Genomic DNA, 24,304 nt, shown 5'->3' with positions numbered 1-24,304 from the left:
CAGTGCCTGGCCAAGCAAAAGCCAGGCTGTGTGGTTGAGCTCCAGTTTGGACAATAGATTTGCTGGGGCTGGGATCAGAGTCTATCTGGGACCTGGGGCTCGGAGGAGGGCCAGGCTAGAGGTTATTTATTTTAGTTTTTAGCTTCTTAATTTGTGTTACATTTTGTCACCACATCCCCAAGAGTATTGACAATAACAAAGAGAAAAGAATGGAGAAAAAGAGAAGTCACATACACATTCTCCCTGTTTCCCTTTCTCCCCCATCATGTTCCCCGAATCTCCCTTTTGCTACTCCGTCTTCTCACCCTATTATTCTCTATCCTCCCTCTCTTTCTATCTCCACCTCTGGTTTCCATGGGCTCTCTTCTGCTTACATAAAGCAATACCTAAGCTGAAGCATTTTATCAAGGAAAAGCTAATAGGATCAATATCAGCCACCATATTTTTTTTAATTAATTCCTTTCAGGGGCCCCAGTGCTGTTTTTCTCTTGTTCAAATCTGGGAAATGACAACAGAAAATCTTAGCCAATGTAGGTATTTTAAATAATCTTTTCCATACATGTTGTCATTAAATGTTTTCTCCTGAAAACCTCCAGAGTTCCTGTCTTCAGGAACCTGAGGGAGAGGTGACAGATTGCCTTTTCCTGTTTGTAGCCAGCAGAGACCCCCTCTCTGCCTCATTCCTCACTAGTAAAGAAAGATGACATTGCCCAGTCAGGGAGCCACTTAGTCAGGATCCCATCAGTGGAATGAACTGGGTGCAAAGGGGGAGAAACTGGAGCTGGTTGCTGGAAGGAGATGGGGTATATGCAGTGGAGGAGTAACGGGACATGGCTTAGAGGCAGAGCAGAAGGGAAGGTGAGGTGGGACTAGGGCTGGTCAAAAAATGAAAACCATTTTGTGAAAAAAATTGAAATTTCAAAGTTGTTTCTGTTTCTCAGGGTTCAAAGTGGAACAGTTTTTCATTTTTCTTGAAACTTTTTCACAAAATATTTTTAAAACATTTCAGATCTTTAGCACTGCAGTTTTTCATTCCCTGCTCCCCCCCCCACACACTTTTTTTTGCCACTGAACACAGTATAATGAGTAGTACCAAGGGGTTGGATCCCCCCCACACTCACTTTTTCCATTTTCCTTTTTTCCCTTTCTCCTTTTGTACTCTGTAACTTTTCAACATTTCTGCAACTTTGGAAAAGTTAGAGATTGGCCAGATTAAAATGTTTCATATTTCTTTTTGCCACAGAAGCAGACTGAGGAAATTCAGGGCTGGATTAAGTCAATCTAGGGCTTTCGGCCTAACATGGGGCTCTTGTAGCTCTATGTTTGGGCCATGTCCCTCTCTCTCCACTTTGCGTAGCTGTGGCCGGGGGATAGCTGTCCCTTTTAAAGATGCTGGAGCAATGTCACGCGCCCCTTTCTCTCCCCAAGCAGTGGCAACAGAGGTTAACCCCTTTATGTCTGGGGAGAGAGAGACATGAGCAGCAATGTGGTAGCTACTTACCCCAGGACTTACACCAGCAGCCAAGGTGTATCTGCTTGATAGTGTGGGCTGAACCCAGTGCACTTTTCTGCCACATGATTCTCTGCTGGCATTTTAAAGGCATCAGAATTCCAACTGAGAATACGGGGGCAAGTGTTCAACCTGTTATATCAGAGAATTATCCAAGCAACTGTTATGAATTTTGGTCTCACTAAACAGCTATTTGTCAATGTCTCAGGGTGTATCATTTTATTAGCTGTGCCCTTGCTATTCGTTATATGGCATGCAGATCACTAGCAATCTCCGCTCAGCTCAAATCCGTCCTGAAATTCCCTCTCCATGCCCTTTACCTCTGCCAACAGCCACCATCTCCACACCTGGCTCTCTGGCCCAGTGCACTTCCCCTGTCTCCCAGAGTGCCTGACATGATTTCTGGAGGTAATTTTGGGGGGGGAAAGATAGAAGATCAATACTACTTCTGCTGTAATTACTTCTGCTCAGGGAAGACATGTATAATCCACCTTTCACATGCATACTATTTTATATTCAGTTCTATATAAGTGCATGGGGCCTGAGTCCACTCCCACTGATTTCAGTAGGACAGGAGCAGGCCTATATTCTGGAATTACTGCTGCTCTTTGTTTAATGCTGTTAATGTGCTGCCTGTACAGTACTTACTATATCAGTTACTCTTATTCATGATGTATTTGTTAAAAATCTCAATTAAATATTTAAGCACATGCATGCACACCCCACACATGCACCGAATTAGCAAGCCATTTGCAGCAATTAAACATTATTATAGTGAGAAGGAAACTAAAGAGGGATTGACCCAGGAACATCTGTGCGAATTTGTATCGAATTCATCGCTTTTAAAAATAATAGTTTGGGTTGTACTTTTCCATTTCCTTACTTCCTCTGTCTGCCTTATTGGATTAGCTGATCTTCCTATGTACCTGTGCAAAGGATTTAAGAGATTCTCTAAAGCAGTTCTTAACAGTTGTTCAGTTCAGTTGTTTCCTTTTTAATATTGTTCTACATGACTAAATCCAGTATTCAAATGAAAATTAAGGTGTCATGATGACTCTGAACCTGCGATTAGCTAAACAAAACCCCTTTACCTCAGTAGTTAATCTATTTTTTCTTGTCTGCCTGACCTCTACCTAGATCTCTACTTTTATTGTAACCATTATTATTTGTTGCACAGATACAATTTTTCTTCTAATTACTGATCAGGCAAGGTCACAGATGTCCTGAATACCAAAACTTCTGACATCTTGCTAAACTTTGGCACTGAAGACATAGTTGTTATTCTGAGTCAGCTTTCCTGATTGTTGAGAATTAACCTTAAGAGTGTGAGGATCTGAATCTTAAACTAGCCTTCTGAGATAGAAGTCAGTAGTGCCTTTTGTTATGTCTTATGCTAACCACAGGTGTGGACATACAAGCTATCAAGGAAGGTATACAGTGGAACAGCAGACAAAGGCTGAGAAGGATTTAGAATAAGAAGTGGCCTTGGGACGGGGGAGCATGCCATTAGCAGATTTCTTTTTCTAGCAGTATAAGCCTCTCTTTTCTAGCCCTGATAGGTCACAATATATTGGACCTTAAACCTTTCACTATTTCAGGACAGAATAATGCCTGCTTTATACCTCTGACTAGTGTAATTTTAAGTTGGAAATTCCATTTTTGGAGGAAAGGTGGAAACATTTCTCTGCTGGGTTGATTTAGACATAAAGACTGCCTACACTTTCATCCTTCCCTGGGTAGTTCTCTGTGTACTGCTAGCACATGTACCCCATACCTGTGCCAAGTATCCACTTATGCCAAGATGGGCATGTGTACATGCTTTGCACAGGCATGTACTTTACCTGCATCCACACTACCCCTTTTTGGTATGTGACAGTATTGCTACCATTTCAGGGTGGTTTCCCAGAGTCCTGTGTAGCACAGGAGACACTCCGGGAACCGCCTTGCTATGTGTGTTTTGCTTGTACTGTATACTGCCTTCACATATTTGTTGACGGCATCTTCCAGTCATCTCTCCCTTCTGCCAAACTGCGAAGGGGACATGGAGCCAAGGGTACGATGATGTGGCTTTGCTCCTTCTACTGTTTGTTGGACAAATCTCCATGCAGTGCCATACAGAATACTGGCCAGAATGGATCCAGAAATATTTGAGATACTGAAGATGGCTGACCCAAGGGGAAATTAAGATCCATTGTGGTCCGAAGGAACAGATGTGTTGAACTCTGTGATTTCAACAGTATGCCCACTGCTTCTGATCCCAGAGAACTAGCACGGTGCAGTGGACCATATAGTGTTAGAAACCTGAGTTGATGACCAGTGGCTGCAGAACTTCAGAATGAGGAAGAAGACCTTAATCGAGTTGCGCGAGGAGCTTGCATTAACCCTCCAGCACCAGACCACTTCATTTCAGAAACCGACACCAGTGCTGGAGCACGTGGCTATCACCCTTTGGAAGCTGGTAACATCCGACAGCTACCGATCAGTTGCAAACCTGTTAGGAGTTGAGAAGTCCACTGTCAGAGAGGTGGTTGTCCAGGTTTGCCAGGCTGTCAAAACTGTGATATACCCCAGGGTGGTTACCATAACCTAAGTCCCTGAAATTATTGCAGGATATCAAAGGATGAAGTTCCCGAACTGTGTGGGGGCCATCTATGGAGCACATATCCCTATACTTTGCCAACAGAAAGGGGCTAGTGAATACATGAACCAAAAAGCTTACTATTTACTGGTTCTCCAAGGCTTAGTGGACCACAAGGATCAGTTCATGAATGTGTATGTTGGTAACTTGGGAAAGGTCCATGATACCATGGTGTTTAAGAGGCTTGGGAAGAAGGGACTTTAGTTCCCATAAGTGCTATGATTATGTACTGTTTCTATGCCAACATTTATTTTGGAGGACCCCACATACCTGCTTCTACAATGGCTCATGAATCTTACCCTGACATCACCAGTCTGGAATTTCAACTCCAGACTGAGTAGCTGAAGAATGGAGGTTGAATGAACCTTTGGGTGGCTGAAAGCCTGTTGGCAATGCCTCTGGACCTGTCTGGATGCCAATGCCACTTAGATTATTGTGGCGTACTGTACCTTGCACAACATATATGAGGCTAAAGGGGAATACTTCCACAGTGCATGAGTGCAGGACAAATCTGATTCTCAAAGTCTGTACAGGCAGCCAGATCCCACCCAGATGCACACAGCTCTTGGTTCCTGAGGAAACTTGTGATGCTGTGAACTTGTACAGTGCAACAGCAGGGAGCCAGAAGATGACTTGGGACTATGTTGAGGGAGGCTATTGTTACATTATGGTGTTGCTGAAGAGCTAAATAGAGCATTGCCACGTATTTCTGTTGTGAGGCATATCAATGGGTTTTGATCCCCTGAAGCCAATGTAAATGTACTAATCAAAAACAGACAGCTGAAGGAGGGCCTACAAGGTTAACACCCTTGGCCATCGTTTTGTGCTGATGAGACTTTTTATTACATTTTAACGGCATCGTTGAGCAATGTTTTTGTTATATGTTATCTGTTCTGTTTCAGGTTGCTTTATGGGGAACACTTAAGCACTAAGTGCTTTTTAAAATTTCTGTAAGGTTTTTGGAGGGACTTCTCACATTTTTTCCCTTCCATTGTTTTCTGATACTGTTGCTCAGAGCACTTATCCCACGGCATGATACTCACATAGTCTCCAGTGGTAACTGTTTGGTGGAGGTGGGGCAGGAGGGGTCATAAAAGCACTGCTCAGTGTCAAATATCTTCAAAGTTAATTTAGTTTTGTTTTTGTTTTCAAAGACACCATAATAGAGGCCCAACTTAAATATATACCCCAAATTAAAAAACACAGTAAAAGAACTAAAAAAGAGCCACCATGGCTTAACAACCGTGTAAAAGAAGCAGTGAGAGAGGAAAAGGCATCTTTTAAAAAGTGGAAGTCAAATCCTAGTGAGGTGAATAGAAAGGAGCTTAAACAGTGCCAAATTAAGTGTAAAAATGTAATAAAAAAAGCCAAAAAGGAGTTTGAAGAACAGCTAGCCAAAAACTCAAAAGGTAATAACAAAATGGTTTTTGAGTACATCAGAAGCAGGAAGCCTGCTAAACAACCACTGGGGCCCCTGGACGATCGAGATACAAAAGGAGCACTTAAAGATGATAAAGTCATTGAGGAGAAACTAAATGAATTCTTCGCTTCAGTCTTCACAGCTGAGGATGTTAGGGAGATTCCCAAACCTGAGCCGTCCTTTGTAGGTGCCAAATCTGAGGAATTGTCACAGATTGAAGTGTCACTAGAGGAGGTTTTGGAATTAATTGACAAACTTAACAGTAACAAGTCACCGGGACCAGATGGCATTCACCCAAGAGTTCTGAAAGGACTCAAATGTGAAATTGCGGAACTATTAACTATGGTTTGTAACCTGTCCTTTAAATCGGCTTCTGTATCCAATGACTGGAAGATAGCTAATGTAACACCAATATTTAAAAAGGGCTCTAGAGATGATTCCGGCAATTACAGACTGGTAAATCTAAAGTCATTACTGGGCAAATTCGTTGAAACAATAGTAAAGAGTAAAATTGTCAGACACATAGAAGAACATAAATTGTTGGGCAAAAGTCAATGTGGTTTTTCTAAAGGGAAATCATGTCTTACTAATTTATTAGAGTTTTTTGAAGGGCTATGTTCTGCAGGACTGGAGGAGGGGGGATGATACATGTCCTCATCTTGCATGCATAGTAGACCTGGAGAGCAACTTCCACAAGATCCACAGGATGGGTTACATTGCTACGAAGGTGGCTGACACATCCCTTTGGCATGGGAAGTGACCTCCAAGTAGACAGAAGCCTCTGTATATAGTTCTAGTGGACACAATCTGGGTCAATGTAAGTAGTTTACTTACAATGCAGTATCTCAATGAGGGCATGGGAATACAAATAATACATAAGAGGATGGAGCATTTTTGTAATAGTATTTAGAACAATATATTATTTGAGTTTGGAATGTGCCCTTTAATATCTGTAAATTCAGTGAAAAAGGATTTACATTCTTCTGAATATTACCTTAATTTGAAGTCAGCAAATCTGTTTCGACTGTACTATATTTTTCTCCAGGCAAATGCTACTTTTCTTCAGCTGCATAGTGATTACTACTATATTAAACCAGTACAGATGTAGGAGAACCAGGCACGTATGGGTCATAAAATATCCAGATCAAATCTGGTTGGGATTGTTGTATTATCTGAAGATTACCTTAGATCACAAGGCAACAGTTTACCTTGTCATAAAAAAGCAGGCTTTGTTTCTTGTCTCTCTGGGATGACATGCTGACAGGAAAGTCATTGGCCATTCAGTGTGGGAGAAGAAAATATCAGTGTTCAAGGACAGTTTGCTTTTACCAGGCAGGAGCTGGCAAGATGACTCACAAATTGCAGTCGTGTGATGTAGTCCACTGTCAACATATCTGGCACTGCATGGGACTTGACAGTGATTCTTTGAGAAGGAAATGTCACCCAAATGAGCTTTCCTCATATACATGCAATTGGAACATATATATTTTTTCTTTTTGTTGTCCCATCTTGGAAAGCAGACATGAACAAAGGTCGAGGGAGCAGAAATGGATATTATTTTCCAGTCACTTTGCTTTGTCTTTGAAAGCAGAGCCTCATTTAAATTCCTGAGGCCCAGCTGGGCCTTAAGGAGTCACAAATATTTGAGTATTGTCTTTTTTATCACTTTTGAAGCCATTAATGATCCTTTTAGAGCACTGTTTTGACATTGGCTTCCTGAGGCACTTAACATTAACCTCATAGAGTCACTGTGAGCCAAACACCACCACACTCCTCCGGCCACATGTTTAGAGAAGAACCCCTATATCCACAGAGGACAGTGAGAATAAGCCCTTCTTTCTATCAATTTTCATTCATTAACGTGACGGGATATAGAAGCATAAAGACAACAGTCTGGGATCTGCATACCAGGCCTTTTTCCACACCATTATTTAAAATCCCCACAAACTTAATATATCATCTTATTAATGAGATTTTAGTTGGATATACAGAAGCTAGAATTGCCATGCTCTGCCATGGACACTGATGTAAAGACGTATATAGTAGCTCTGACTAAAGAAGAATTCCAATCAATCTAAATCATACTTTGAGGACTGGATGTCAGTAGTGAATGAGATCAGTTATAATCTAATGAAAAGTGATAGTGTCAAAGATATGCTTTATGCCTGCAAAATACTCAGAGGGTAGAGTTTGCAAGGGTGACTTAGAGGCTGCAATGATGGTCTGTAGGGAATTCTGGGATGGAGCACTCTCAGTTTCTCTTGTGGAAGCTGCTCCACTACATATAAATAATTAAGTATTTACTTGTCCAGAAAAAGAGTGAGAATGACTCTATAGCCCAGTGGTCAAAGCACTCAACTAGAGGTGGGAGACTCCAGTTCCTGCTGATCCAGTCAATATTTAATTGTTATACACAGTGGAAAGAGATCCCCCAGCAGCACTTGAGAGAGTCTTACCTTCTAGCCCAGTGGCTAGGGTGCTGTCCTGGGAGGTGAGAGACCCAAGTTCAACCTCTTGCTTCACATCAGACAGAAGGGCTAATTGAAGTTGGGTCTCCCACATCCTGGATAAACATTCTATCTACTGGGCTAGAAGATTTAAGGGAAAGGCCAGCACATCCAGTTGTTTTGTGTTTGTTTTAGATCAGGCTCTGCAGGTGAGGTGGGGGAGGGAATGCTTAGTTAGTGAATCCCACTGAATTGGCAATTTATTACTAAATGGTGTCAAGATCAAGGTGGCTGTGCACATGCCCAGCTGATGAAATTTAGGTACCTTGAAGACTTTAATGGCAGAAATGTAGGCACTGAAGGGATTTAGGTACCTATGGGGTTAGGCAGCAGTTGAGCAGGGTTTTCGTGAATGCCAACGGTGCCTAAATATTGGACTTAGATGCCTAAAGTGGCAGTTAGGTACCTCAGTCTCCCTTGTGAGTCCCATCCAGGGAGTTCAATTGTGTTACAATAGGGATGAATTTGACTTATGGTTTCTTAGGGGAGAGAACTTGCATGCAACTATTTGTTGTTAGAAAAGAAGTATGATAACGAGGACAGTATGTATAACACAACATGTCACCGCAAGGGTTAGCAGGATCTGTGAGATATATGCATCCGAAGAAGTGGGCTGTAGTCCACGAAAGCTTATGCTCTAATAAATTTGTTAGTCTCTAAGGTGCCACAAGTACTCCTGTTCTTTTTGCGGATACAGACTAACACGGCTGCTACTCTGAAACATGTATAACACGGCTGTTACTCTGAAACATGTATAACACTGACCACCTAAAAGTATGAATAATGAAACTGCACAGGAGTGATACCATAGAGGGCCAGATCCTAAGATGGCATAAATTGACAAAGCTCCACTGAGGTCATGAGAGCTATACCAACTTACAACAGCAGAGGCTCTTGCCCAGAGTACATTGCAGAGCTTTGTTAAAAGGTTCTGATTCGAGTTGCTCTCTCACACTTCCTTCTGGATTCCCCATTGTCTCCCTGGTGCATATTCTGCTTTTTCCACTTTTCTCACAAGTAATCGGTCTCTATTTAAAAAAATGAGATATGTTTTTATTCACTTGGTGGCCTCAGCTTTCAATATTACTTTAATCTTATAATTAACACATTTTTCTAATGGGGTTATTTAATATGCTTCCTTGGAAGCAGTTGAGCACAGTTAAAAGCAGCAGTGGGCTGGCAGCAGTGATTATTTCTAATATTTTAATGGCCTGGCAGAGTTAAAAGCTTCATTATATAAATAGGAAAAATAACCTCAAGTTTTCAAACACTTTTTTTTAATTCTCACACACATTTCTCACATTCACAGTTCCACCTATGCCCCTCTCTGACATTCAATGACAAAGACAGAGCCAATCAAATCCATTCTGAATGAAAAACACAAGCAAGAAATGGAGTGACACACACAACAGGGGATGCAAACACATTTTTTAAAAAAAATAATGTCCTCTTTTTTCTACACTTTTAATTTATTAAAGATGTTATAAAGACAACAATAATTTTGTAGAGTCATAGATTCCAAGGCCAGAAGGGTCCATTGTGATCATCTAGTCTGACCTTTCTTTATAAGACAGGACATAGAACTTTCCCAAAATAAATCCTAGAGCATATTCCTAAAAACATCCAATCTTGATTTAAAAATTGCCAGTAATGAAGAATCCACCTTGGTAAATTGTTCCAATGGCTAATTACCCGCACTGTGGAATATGTACATTTTATTTCTGAATTTATCTATCTTCAACTTCCAGCCATAAAATCGTGTTCTAGCTTTCTCTGGTAGATTGAAGAGTCCATTATTAAATATTTGTTTTCCATGTAGTTACTTACAGGCTGTAAGTAAGATACCCCTTAACCTTCTCTTTGTTAAGCTAAATACATGGAGCTCTTTGAGTCTCACTATAAGGCAGGTTTTCTAATCCTTTAATCATTCTCATGGCTCTTCTCTGAACCCTCTCCAATTTATTAACATCCTTGTTGAATTGTGGCCACCGGAACTGGACACAGTCTTCCAGCAACAGTTGCACAAGTGCCAAATACAGAGGTAAAATAACCGCTCTACTCCTACTCAACATTCTCCTGTTTATGCATTCCAAGATCACATTAGCTCTTTCGGCCACAGTGTCATTTTGAGAGCTCTTGTTCAGTGACTATCTGGCCCCCAATTTTTTCAGAGTCACCGCTTCCCAGGATAGAGTCCCCCATCCTGTAAGTATGGGCTGCGTTCTTTGTTACTAGGTGTATACATTTACATTTAGTTCTACTAAAAGGCATAGTGTTTGCCTGAGCCCAGTTTACCAAAGGATCAAGATCACTCTGAATCAGTGATCTGTCCTCATTATTTACCACTCTCCCAATTTCTGTGTCATCTGCAAACTTTATCAGTAGTAATTTTTGTTTTCTTCCAGGTCATTGTTAACCATGTTAAATAGCATAGTGTCGAGAACCGATCTCTGCAGGATCCCATTGGAAACACACCCATTTGATGACGATTCCCTGTTTACAATAACTTTTTGAGACCTATCAGTTAGCCATTTTTTAATCCATTTAATGTGTGCCATGTTAATTTTATATCATTCTAATTGTTTACTCAAAATGTCATACTGTACCATTTCAAATGGCTTACAGAAGCCTAATTATATTACGTCAACACTATTACCTTTATCAAACAAATCTAATAAAAATGTCCAGTTAGTTTTTCAGGATCTATTTTCCATAATCCCATCTTAATTTGCATTAATTACATTATCCTCATATAATTCTTTATTATTTGAGTCCTGTATGAGCTGCCCCATTCTCTTGCTAGGTATCAGTGTCAGGCTGGCAGGCCTATAATTATCCCCGTCATCCTGCTTAACCTTTTGTTAAAAATTGTCACAACATTAGCTTTCTTTCATTCTTATGGAATTTCCCCAGTTCTTCAAGATATATTGAAAAAGCAACATTAACAGTTCAGTGAGCTCCTCAGACACCTCTTTTAAAACTCTTGGCTGCAAATTATCTGGATCTGCTGATTTAAAAAAAATGTCTAACTTTAGTAGCTTGTGTTTGATATCCTCCAGAGACACTAGTAGAATGGAAAGAGTGTTATCATCACCATAATGATGAGACTATATCATCTGTTTTTTCCTCAAATACTGAACAGAAATATTTGTTGTCTTTCATGCATTATTATTGACAATTCTACTATCTCCGTCTACTAATGGACCAGTGTCATTGTTAGGATTCTTTTTGTTCCTAATATACTTTAAAATTTTCTTTGTATTGTCCTTAACTCTCCAGACCATAGATTTCTTCTTGTGTCTCTCTATTTCAATGATTTTTAATCTTATCAATTTTCTAGTTCCTAGCTTCTGATTTATATTCATTACTATCAACTTCCCCTTTCTTCCATTAATTATTCATATATTTTTATTTTTAATAGTTGCCTTCACTTCCCCTCTAAACCAGGTCAATTTTTTAACCAGCACAAACTTCTTCCTCAATTGTGGGATTGGGTAACTAGTAATGAGTTCTTAAATGATTCTCAATTACAATTCACATTTTTCGGATTAAATTCTTCCTCTCAACTGATTTGGCTCATAATAGTTTTCAGCTTTGTGAAACTGGCCTTATTAAAGTACCAAATATATTCCTTACTGGTCTGGATTTTACACCTTTGCACCTTATAAATGTGATCAGGTCATGTACCGATGCTACCATTATTTTTTTTAGTTCTGTGATCAGTTCCTATTTATCTGTTAGGACAAGGTCTAAAAAATAAATTCCCCTGCTTTGGCTGCAACACTTTTTGAAGTAGGAAAACGTCATCTATAATGTTTAGAAATGCCAAGGATGATTTAGCACTGGCAGCATGAGACTCCTGTATATGTCACAGAAATTGAAGTTCCCTGTGATCATGCAGCATTTTTTTCCTACACATTACAGTTAGGTGTGGAAGGAGTCAGTCATCCTGTTCCCTAGTGTGATTTGGTGGTCAGTAGCAGCAGGGCCAGCTCTAGCATTTTTGCCGCCCCAAGCAGCAACAACAACAACAAAAAACTGCGATCGCGATCGGCGGCAGCTCTACCGCCGCTTCATTCTACGGTGGCAATTCAGTGGCAGGTCCTTCGCTCCGAGAGGGAGTGACGGCCCCACTACCGAATTGCCACTGAACAGCTGAACATGCCGCCCCCCTCTTCATTGGCCTCCCCTGGCACCTGCTTGCTACGCTGGTGCCCGAAGCTGGCCCTGAGTAGCAGACACCAACTAATACCCCATCTTGTGCTTTCTCTGTTAGGACACTGATCCATAAGCATTCAAGTTTATTTTCTTTCAAGTTATCAGCCATTTTTGACTTAGAGTGCTGCTTCCCCTCCTCTTTTGCTCACTTGATCCTTCCTAAATAGGTTAAAACCACTGACAAAGGGAAAAGATGCTTCAGAGCAGCTGTCTATGGGATGTCACTGTGGCACTTTCTCAGGGAGCCCAAGATTCTGAGTCACCTTGTTTCCCTCCTGCCTCAGCAACAGTGAGACTTGCTGGTGCTAAACTGAGTGTTCCCTGTCACTCCAGTCTATTAGCCACCCGAACAATGTCCTCCGACTCTCTGTCAGCTTTTATTTTGCCTTATAGGTTAATGTTAGGTGTACCCCAATCCCAGCCCCTGTCTCTGGACACTCACGGAAATTACCAAATTTGCTGTCTCCAAAGTGACAGTGTTGATACCAGTCTGTTTGGTTCAGCTGAAGATTCACACTTACTTAATATTGCAGCACTGAGATCAATTTACAATAAAACCAAGAATAAGTGTATTAATTAAGAACAGCGATTTCCTGCTGTAAGCTCTCTAATGTATCTGCTCTAAACAGATGGAATAGAGCTCTCCCGTCTACTTAATTAATCCACCCCCAACAAGCAGCGGCAGCTATGTTGGTGGGAGATATACTACTGCCTACATAGCACTGTCCACACCGGCACTTAGATTGGTGTAACTTACGTCACTCAGGGGGCTGGCTTATTCACACCCCTGAGTGACACAAATTATACGGACATAAGTGGTAGTGTAGACATAGCCTAAGAAACTAAAACTAATGTTATCAGGTTACGCTACACTCCTTTGTCTCAAACAGTTTCTCACCCTCAGAATCCCTTTTCAGAGTTTGCTGATTTTCAGTCAAATTGGGATCCTGATTTTTACTTCTCTGTATAGTTCCGCAAAACACATTGTATTGACCCCAGAGACAAGACAAACCCCTCTGTGGTTTTAGTCCCCTGTGTCTTTCCATGCTGATTTCACAACCTTCCCCTATCCCCATCAAGCTGGCTTTTACTGTTGACTTACATACAAATACAGCTCCCATTGTGTTTGGACTTTTGCACTGCCTGATTTACCTCAGAGACCTACATGGACAGATAAATCAACATTGTATAGGAAAACTTATTTATCAACCCAGTCTAGTTACATGGTTTAAACATCTTTTTAGAACACACATGCAACTTCTTAATTATCACCCAGACATACATTATACAATGCTTAAGTTGACCAGTATAATACAAGTTTTCATTAGATCTCATGCAACCTTCTTTCCAGACAAATACTATGACAACAATGTGTTAGGTGTAATGAATTTGGCTGGCCTGATAGCAGTTGCAGTTGCAGGACAGTGAGGCCTTTGCCAGTTGGCATTGACAGGCTTTTAGAGTCACAGCCAATTTTGTCCTCCACAGTTTAAGTGTAAGTGAAGGGTTTACAGATACAGGATATATAGTGTGTGAAGTAGATTTTTAAGCTTGTTTGCTTTTATTTTCAGAAGTTGTATTTATTTTAGATGGAGAGGATGAAAAAGATTTAATATGGTTTTAATGTGTGTTTTGTGAGCATTCTGCAATGGTTGGGTAATATGAACGCAATAAAAGGGAGCAATTCACTAAAATGTGTGCCTTCCATGTGTCAGGCATCTCTGAACTGGTCAGTATATAGTAAATCCCAATGCCATGCTCATTAAGTTCTCCCTTTCATCACTATGTACACAACTACTAAGACAGAAAGACAAACCATGGATGTGAATGTCTTCATGAAGACTGTTGTTTTCAATCAGCTGAACAACTGGGTTACAATGAGTACTGCACACCATGTCCCCACTAATCTTCCTCCTTGCCATCCGTAGAATAGAGTATGTTCCTGAGGATGGAGTCTGCCATCCTTCAGAAGGGTTGTGTGGTTTTCTGAGAAGGTTGAAAAGAAATATAAGAATAGAAAGATTCCTATCAGTTGAGTCTAAGCTTTCCCTTGTTATAAAAGGACCTCCTCTAGCATGAAAGTAGACTCTCAAAAGATGCTGTCAAAGCTGTGTCACATCTTTCCCGGACCAGGGAAAATGGATAGTTGTCAACCTTGACAACTGTACTCTAATCACACATTAGTTATGCTGGGGAGGGTGCCCAAACTGGGAAATAAGTTCTTTCCAAATTCCCTCAACAGGGGCCTGAGGGCTTGTCAAGTGGAAATTAACCAAGCAGAACAAAGACACAGGTGACTAAGGTTATAAAAAGATTCACATGGGGAACAGTTAGAGATAGACACACACAGGAAGTGTGTGCAAGGGAGAGGAAGGGGATGGACTGGCCAACTTCAGAGAAGAAGAGTTGGGAGGAGAAGGCTCCTTGTTTCAGCACACAAGCAATGCACTGCACTAGATGGATGCTGGACAGTCCCAGAAGACACTGACTTCATCCCAAAGAATGCTATGGAGTGGTGAGGAAACTGAGGCAAGAAAATGTATGTAGGATTTATTCTTTTTTATAGATCTGTGTATTTCTTGTGTGTTTAAAGAAAACAATAATATGTTTGAATGCTGTGCAAAGTCTGAATGTTTTATGAGCTACATCTTATCACCTGGTCCCTGAGGGAGTTAAACTTGTAAGTCAGAAATGTAACCTTCAATGGGAAAGAGTGTGTTTCAGTTTTGGGGGCATTCTGCGGGGTCAGAGGACCCTGGCTCTAGGGACTGGAAAAGAGAGCCATGTGGTCTAAGCTTTCAGGAGTGGGCACTAGATAGAAGATCAGCACTCTGCATAGGGACCCCAAGACAGGGACAGTGCTTGGACTCTGTTCAGATTCTGAAGCTTAAAAGTGCCTGAGTCCCCTCACAGCAATCTGGTGAGTAGCTAAGAGGGGGTGCTTGACTGGAACTGTGACAGTTTACAATGATATCAGTCATGGATATAATGGCATATGTGGGTATGGTTGACTTTGAGAGAAGAGGTAGTCCTCTGTAGGGTGTAAAATAATCCTTTTCTGCTTCAATAAAATAGATGTGATATTTACAAACTGCCTTTTGGAACAGAAAATGTCAGTAAATCCTTTTAGAATAACATCCCAGGAAGCACTATATAAAGGGGAAAATGACAGGTCTCTTTGCAGAAAGACTCTCTAAAACATTTTTATTCTCTTTTCTCTGCCATTGAAATGTCAATCTCCTAAGAGGTTAAGGATCAAGGGAAAAAATAGCTTCTTGGAATTTTAAAAAAGGTAGGGTGTCCCCCTTCATTCTCAGGCTCAATCTCCCATTCAGTTTCAGAGCTAGACACTTCAAGTTGAGTGGTTGACAGCTGAAAACAAATCCTACACGTGCCCCTATCGCCACTGTGACTTGTTGCTGACTGCTTTCAGGAAAGATGAAATGACTGAACATCAGAAACTCTCCTCAAACCAACAGGGCAGCAATCAGAATTCACAGCAGCTTGAGAGAACCCTATCTACAGCACTGATTTAATGATTTATTACAGCTATTTCTATTAAATGAAATCTTTTCTATCCCTTCCAACAGACAAGATACTTTACTAGTTTAGCCGGCCCTAAGTCTGGATCCTGCATACATAGATAAGTGAACAACTTTCTCCCTCTTTGACCTCGAGAGGTAGAGCTGCTCTCGTCCCCTGAAACACACAGACTGAAAAGGGGGATTGTCAAGGTCCTGTCAGTTCAGGGTGCAAATCCAGACCAATGAGGGGTTGTGCCACAGTCTGACCTGTAACCTTGGGTGCCTCACAATGTTTTGCTGCTGTAGATCCCAACCTGGGCCTCTCGCGACCAGCCTATCAGCATGCAGGTCACACCCTGAGTGTCTGTATATTAGACAGCCCTGGTTCAGCAGCTCCGACTGCAGCAGCCTGTTCACAGCCCCACTCACGCTTCCACCAGCCTGGGTTACCATTTGCAGGGTGACCCCAGCCCCAAATGTTCCCCACACTGTGTGCTCTGCAATGTCCAGCACTCACCTGGATAGTTCAGAGAAATCATGTGGTTTGTTTGTTACTCTAAAGACACGAAACACATCACAGCTCATTAACTTAACAGGGGTGAATACACCTTTCTCTTTAAACACGGCACTGAGTTGGTTTATAGTAAAATAAAACAAATTTATTAACAATAGGGCATAGGTTAAGTGATGCTAAGTAAAAGGAATAAAGTTAGAAAAGGTTACAAGGAAATAAAAATGAAAACACACACACAAACATCTTAATCTAGCAAGATACAGACTTTTTTCAAGATGGATTCTCTGATCAGTCATTTTTCTTCCCAGCCATGGCTGACTTTCCCTCAGTCAGGACCTTCCACAAAAGTACAAGGTGCTGGCTTCCCTTATTTTCTTAGGTTAAAATATCTTTACCTAAGCAGGTTTCTCACCTATATTCTGTTCCACAGAATTCAAACCTCCTCCCCCCTTGGGTGAAGGATCTCCCTCAGCTTGCAAGAGCTCTGGCCTCTTGTGTCTGTCTAATGATGGAAGCCAGATATGGCTTCTGTCCTTGTGTAAATCTTCCAGAAATCAATGACCTTGCTTCAGGAGACAAGGAACACTCCTGTATGCCCAGCTTAGTGTCACAGGGATGAAGAGAGAAAACCTGTAAGGGCAAAAGCACTGCATTCCAAAACAGAAACACTTTGGCTTGTAGAAAGAGGGTCCTGGGGCTACATTTTCCTAGTCCTATGCAGGAGGATTAACCTACACCATACCCTGGAACTTTACCAAAGCCTAGCAGTGTGTGACAGAATCTGACATAACAATGAGCATATTTTGGTGCCTCAGATCACTAACTCTGTTAATCAAAACTTACCCTTCTCCCTCACCTTCCCAACTCTCCTTTGGACTTCTGCCATTTTCCCATAGCAGCCATTTTGCCCCTCTTTCCCTCCCCCTGCAATTCTCAACACTCATTTTCTAATATAAAAGCTAAACTGCAAATAGAGATCTCTTACTCTCAATTTTTTTCCCCCACAGTGAGCACTGAAAAATGGCTACAAAGCCACAGACTCCTGCTCATAGAGCTAGAAAGAGAAAGACCAAATCCAAGGACAAAATCAGGATAAAAATCATTTAAAATACCAAAGTACATCCTGATGACAAACCACTCTGTGCTGAATATCTTATCCTTGCAGAAAAAGTGGTCACTCAATGTACATTTTTAGTAGTAGCTGTAAAACTGAAATAAAAATAATATAAGGTTGAAAGTTTTACTATTGTCACCTATCCTACAATAAAATAGTTTGCTTAGCAGAAGGCTATATTACAATAAACAAAAATCCTTTATTTATAAAAGATAAGTGTAAACAAAATTTAAAACAAACAAGTCACATTATTTAAAGGAGTAAACCACGTATACCACAATTCTGTGCGCTAGAAAAATATTTATTTTAGGAGCTGAAAAAGAGCTTCACAAATATCAATTACTAATATCTCACAATATCTTTATTATGTATTATCATATTCCTTTTACAACCAGGCAAACTAAGAAACAGAGGGGGGGGGGGCGATTGCCCAAGTAGTAAATCAGTGGCAGAAGTGGGATTAAATTCCCAGAAACTTGACTCCCAGTTTCCTGCTTTTACCATTTGACAACAGTTTTTACTGAAAGATGTGTGTTCCTGGGATGTTAGTGCAATTTTTGGGTGGCTGCTTTGGATTTTGTGTCTCACAATGCCCATGTTGTACTTAATTAGCTCAGGCTTCAGAGTAGCAGCCGTGTTAGTCTGTATCTGCAAAAAGAACAGGAGTACTTGTGGCACCTTAGAGACTAACAAATTTATTAGAGCATAATAATAATAATAATATTAGATGCATCCGAAGAAGTGGGCTGTAGTCCACGAAAGCTTATGCTCTAATAAATTTGTTAGTCTCTAAGGTGCCACAAGTACTCCCGTTCTTTTTAATTAGCTCACAAATTTACATCTCCTTTGGTTTATTTCTTAAATGATCAAGGAGAGAAAATTTAAAAAAAAATCACACCCAGCTTGGGAAAGTAGTACTAGTACTGGAAACAAAATATGCATCATATGGGTAAATAATGAAATATATAGTTTAAAATGTTATTTGTTTTAATCATTTGTTTGTTTCAGCAATGAACAATTTTAACTAAACCTAGCTGGAAGATGACAGTTCCATTTTCTGACAGATTTTCACAGTTTTGAACTTCTACACTGAAATGAAAATAATACCTTTCAAATGTTTCCATAAAACAGAACTGTGTCAAAGAGTCCATTTTTGGACAGAAAAGGACAGATTTTTGATTCAGGTAATTTTCTCTCTCACTGTCACTGTAAATGACCATCCACCGTGGGCCTCATAGAACTTTCTGTAGAAGGCTTTGTGTAATTTGATATGTCTCGGCAAAACATTTCAGCTTCAACAAAACATGGGTTTTAGACAAAAATTATTTTGTCAAAAATGTTACAACCTGCTCCGATTTTAATAATAAGACATTTCAAATATTGTTTCAGGTGAAACCATTTCAGAACTCTATACAGAATGGGACAATTATAGGATTATTTATATTTCTTAATTATTTATATGGCCCCTGTTATCACAGTATCTATGCTCCTCACAATGTTTAATATATTTTTCCTCACACAGCAGACAAGTGAGGTAGGAAAGTGCCATTATACTCATTTTATACAGAAGGAGAACTGAGGCACAAAGAGGCTAAAAGACATATTTTTAAAGGTATTTAGGTGCCTAAAGATGCAAACGGGTGCCTAGTGGAAGTTTCTAAAGTCTGTGATTGAGAGACTATCAACTCATTGCCCCAAGCAGCTTAAGTAGACAATTAATTTCAAGTACTATTGGCCTGGGCTGGATTTGAACGGATGAGACAGAGGTACTGTAGTGTAAATATAGGATTAACAATATAGTTCACGAAGAGAATCAGAAAGACACTGTGCTAACACCAATTTCCCAGTCACCTGTGTGTGTGTCTCTGTGTGTATGTGTATACATGCATACATATGAGTCCATACTTTTTCATTATGGTACATGTAGGATAAGTTTATATATTTTTCTGGATGATTGAAACAAGTTGTGAATGATGGATGAAATCCAAAATCTCAGCAAAGTGCCCATATAGTGCTATGCAGTTACTGATGTACTGTTTGCTGTGTGCTGACTGGTGTCAGATGTAATAAAATAAATCTCATTGAACAAAACCTGGTAGGCTATGGGGGGAAAACTAGTCATCCAAGATGTTTTAAAAGGGACACAGTCAAGGTTACCAACTCTAAATATCGATCTACCTTGATAGCATGTCTCACCCTGAAAGATCTTCCCTTCAGGAGTCCATCAATATATTTCTTTTTCAAAGTGATCATTCCCCAAACTGGAAAAATGAGAAAGAAATTATATCCAGCATACAAATAACTTACTCCGAGGTGCTTAGTGAGCAAATTGCTTCATATACTACCTGCAACATACACACTGTAGCCCTAATCCTGCAACTGAATCTGCACTCTTACATCGTTTTTGTGGTTTTAAAAATAAATGGGCTCTGCACAGGCACAGGAGTCTGCTAGCGCAGATCTAGCGGCAGAATGGAGGTCTCTCTCTCTCTCTCTCTCTCTGAAGGCAAATTTACTGATATACTTTGCCACTGATCTCCCACATTGTCATTGACCTGTTAACATTTATTTCTCTGAAAAGGAATGTTTTATCCTTTAGAAAGAAATGCAGTAATGGAACCTTTGACTGTAAATCTTTCCAGAAGGGATGACAAACATGGGGAAGTGATGGAAATGTCAAGGCAGTGTAAGCTAATAATTAGGCTTAACACTTTGTAAGTGTCCCTTTAATGCATCTCAGTGAGGGGATGACCTGAAATATTTATTTATTTCTGTGTTTGTTTAATATTTATTTATTTATTAAATTGGTGACATTGAATATCTATTTGAGACTCCATATAGCTATCCAAGGAACGATTTTAGAAAATATCTTCTCCAAATTAATTTTTGTAACATAGCTTTTTTTGCACGAGAGAAGGTGGAGAGAGAAGTTACAGATCTGGAGGGAAGCATTAGCCCTACCTGTAATTAATTACTTTTACTTTTGATAACAATAATTTAAAAAAACCCTCTGGCAACATGATAATAAAGCAGGAGGCCAATCATGCTGACTATTAATATTAGGAAGGGATAGGCCCTTTACACTAGTTCAGAGCTCAGAGATTCAAATCCTTGTAATACTTCTTGCTGTTTGTTCTTGGATTGTAATGATTCCGAATTTCTTAGTACCAGATCCTGCACTTCTTATTCAATGCCCTGGCTCAGAATTTGGAGTGCAATGAACACAATTTAGGAAAAGATGGGTGCAAAGATGTAGTCCTAATCCCAGACCAGGCAGGTGCTGGTGCCAGATGTAAGGCAGAGACACTCTTAGGCTGTCCTAATTTTGCCATCAGCCAATGACCCTTGGAAGTAGCTGGCTGTAAGAGTTCCATCCACATCCCTTTTCTCAGATCTGCAAAATGGGGATAATGGTACTGACTTCCTTTCTAAAGCACTTTGAGATCTACTGATGCAAAGCGCTATATAAAGCTAGGCATTGTTATTATTAATTATTATTATCTTAATTATTGTTGTTATTTTTCTCATTCTATGGCAACACCTAGTGCAAAAGGGGATGAAGGGTGAGCTTGCTGCTTTGGTAACTCTTCACCACTGGAGAATCACTCAGCGGTGGAGTAAACCTCAAGTGGCTGCTAAAATGGCTTTAGGGTTTTAATGAATGAACTAGGTGCAATGTGAATTTGAAGGTTTGGGATAGTAAAATCCACATCTCCAGGCATGAAAGGTGCTTCAATCCATCAGTTTCTCTCACGGAACCAAGCACAAACTATTCCAAAAAACACATGAAATAGGAGAAAGGACAGTAAGGAGAAATACTCAGACATTTTATAGTTTTACTTTCCATTGAAATCTTCATATCACATTTTCAGTTAGACCAACATGTGTTTTAAAGTTTGCACTTAGTGCAAGAAGGCACTAGGGAGAAAGGCTTTGCTTAGAGATGTTCAGAATGAGTTTGATCACAGTTCAAATACTGATGAACTAAGACTGTTTCTCGATTCACAAAGAGAATATTTTGGCATTCGCCCTGCTTTAAACAAGGGAAAACCCTTTGAGCCTAAATGGGACAGCAGCAAAGAGAGCAGTTTGTATTGTGAGAAGATCCTAACTTAAATCAAAAGTATCTTTAAATTATTTGGAAAAGACGGTGATTGAAAAAATGCCAGCGTTTTTCCTACAGGATGTGTGTGCCACATTTTATCTTTCCACTCTGGGTAGTGGAGTGCTGTGATTTACCTCTTTATACCCATGGTAATTACAATTGAGGCTTAGCAAGAGTCAGACCTGTTTGAAGTACAGTTCAAGAAGCATAAGTATGTTTTTTTTTTAATAATCATTATATTCCTGTTTTGTAGCATGATTTTATTGTGAATAAGGATATGAAGAATTTGAATATAATGCTAAAGACAAATCTTGGTGTTTGGTATTTCTGATGCACACTATTGAATTCAGACAAACAACCCAGAGACGCAGATGTCTAGCTGTAAACAAAACAAGTGTTCTACCCCTGTTAATAGTAGGCGGTTCCGAGCCTCATGAACTTTAAATATTTGTAGTGTTACTTTGTTATGAGTCAAGCAATGTGATGAGCTGTTCATGCTAAGGCAGTGGAAGGCAAGATTTTTGAGTGCACAAATTGGCACACTTTGAAATAGATACATTATTAAGAGCAAGTTATGAAGGAGCTAAAACAGCCTTGCAAGCACACTTTTTATTATAATTGGTGTTTGTTTTATTTAGCTCCTGTGGCTTGTTTCCAGTGCGCTAGGTTAGAGGTTAGAAGATTCTTAGATTTAATGCTAGCCTTTCACCTTTGTTCCCCTATGTATTATTACCCCGCTTTAAAATCAATTTGGCACCCTTTTAAAAAAATGATTAACATGCACTGTAGGCCACAAAGGAGGAAGACACTCATTGAAAAGTAAAGTGCCATCTTCTGTTTCTGATGATTGTTATATGTATGACAATAATACCAAAATGTCCCTCTATGCTAAGCACTGTATATTCAAATACTAAGAGATAGTCCTTACTCCAATGCGCTTGCAATCTAAATAGATGAGCAAGGCAAAGGGTGTGAGAAAGGAATTATATGCACAGCTAAAAAAAAATCACTTCCATATTAACTAAACTACTATAATCTTCAGTAAACCTCAATGTAATGTGCAGGAATCATGTATGCAGTTGTGATGGGTAATTTGCTAACAGTGCACATATACTTTTTAATGTTTCTATTTATATCTATTCCAGTTCACTATGCACAGCTGCTCTCCCTGTTCAGGTGAAAATGAGCTGAAAGTGCTGGGAAGAGGGACCTGAATGACCAAAAGAAAGTGTGGCCTTAATCCCATTTTATGGGTCATATACATGTGTATCTAGTTCCAGGAATAGGGAGACAGGCTTTTAAACAAATACAGTTTCTAGAAAAATATGGGGGAAATGAAAGATAAGTCTTACATTTGATACAGATAGTAAAAAAAAAAAAAAAAAAAAAAAGCATTAGCATGAGTCACAATAAATGGCAAACACTGTATATCTTATCAACAGATTCAGATACCGTATTAATAGAGTGAGATATCTTTATTATGACCATTAATTTATTTTTTCCATTGTATGTAAGTACACATTGGTGTATTTTTGTTTCTAGTGATAAAACATGATTACTAGGGGCATGGGAGGGGTGATGGTAAACCCTTTGAAATGCACTCTTTGGTTTTTGAGTACCAATGCAAAATCCTTGGACTTCCTAAGGGAGATTCCTCAGTGGTTAGAGAGAAGTGGAAACTTCCCCAAACTCCACAGACTGCAGAGTAGCATTGGAGTTGTCCATCCCTATGCCAGAGAAGGGTGTGTGTGTGGAGTCATGTAATCCTTTCAGTGAATCTGGACTGTTTCAAATTGAAAATGGAACAGGCAAAATTGAGATAATAACTGTGCCAGATGGAGCATCATCTGTGAAAATTAATATTTAATACAGAGAAATTATCGAAAAATATGGGCCCTGTCTTTTTAAATTTAAGATAAAGGGAAATACTGACATTTGACTCTGAACTTTAGCCAGGAGAGAGAGTCATCCTGGGGGATATGGCTGAGACATCAAAAGCTATTTACATGTTAACAGAATCAGTATAAGAGAGGGCCTGCATTCAGTGTGCACCAGTTGAAGTTCTCACGTGAGCTTTTAAAAGGTCCATGTCTCAGAAATACAAAATTGGAGAGGCATACAATACTGAATAAATCTGAAACATGTATCTGTGTATTGGGATCAGAGAAGGAAATCAATCCATGTTGTTCAGTAAAGTATGCAACCTGTTCCTGGATATTACAACATTTCCAGGAGCCAGAAGACTTTCTTTACAAAGAATAGGCTAATGAACAACAGCAACAAATCAAAAGAAAAGAGAGCTAGCTAAAGGTATTAATCTTTGCTAACGTAGCACATTCATAGACATCTATATGATGGCATTCAAAGACAGTAACAAAAGGCAAGTGAGCAGTCACAGTCTTTACTGTGCATTTAGCCCTTTATCTTCTCTAAAGCCTCTGCACATTGGCACTTCTCCTTTCCTTTGCACTACCTCAGCTACCGTTAGTTTTCCTGCCTTAAGCCTTTAAACATGTTTTGTTTTGGGGCCATTCCCTTTCCTGCAAAGGTTCCTGAACAAAGGAAAACAATAAAGCTGAACAAAATTTGGAATTTCCATCCCATTGTAAATCCTGGCATTTCAATATTTATTTTCACCCCAAAGAGGTATGAGAAGTTGATATTGCAAAATATTTTGCAAAATAGAAATTCTGAAATATTACAATTTGCAAATGTCAGAACATTTTGTTTTGACATTTTTGATCAAAACAAAAC

This window comes from Malaclemys terrapin, chromosome 1 (genome assembly GCF_027887155.1).
Source record: "Malaclemys terrapin pileata isolate rMalTer1 chromosome 1, rMalTer1.hap1, whole genome shotgun sequence".
Classification (NCBI taxonomy): domain Eukaryota; kingdom Metazoa; phylum Chordata; order Testudines; family Emydidae; genus Malaclemys; species Malaclemys terrapin.
The sequence above is the reverse complement of the archived record's forward strand: the minus strand, read 5'-3'. Positions refer to the sequence as shown.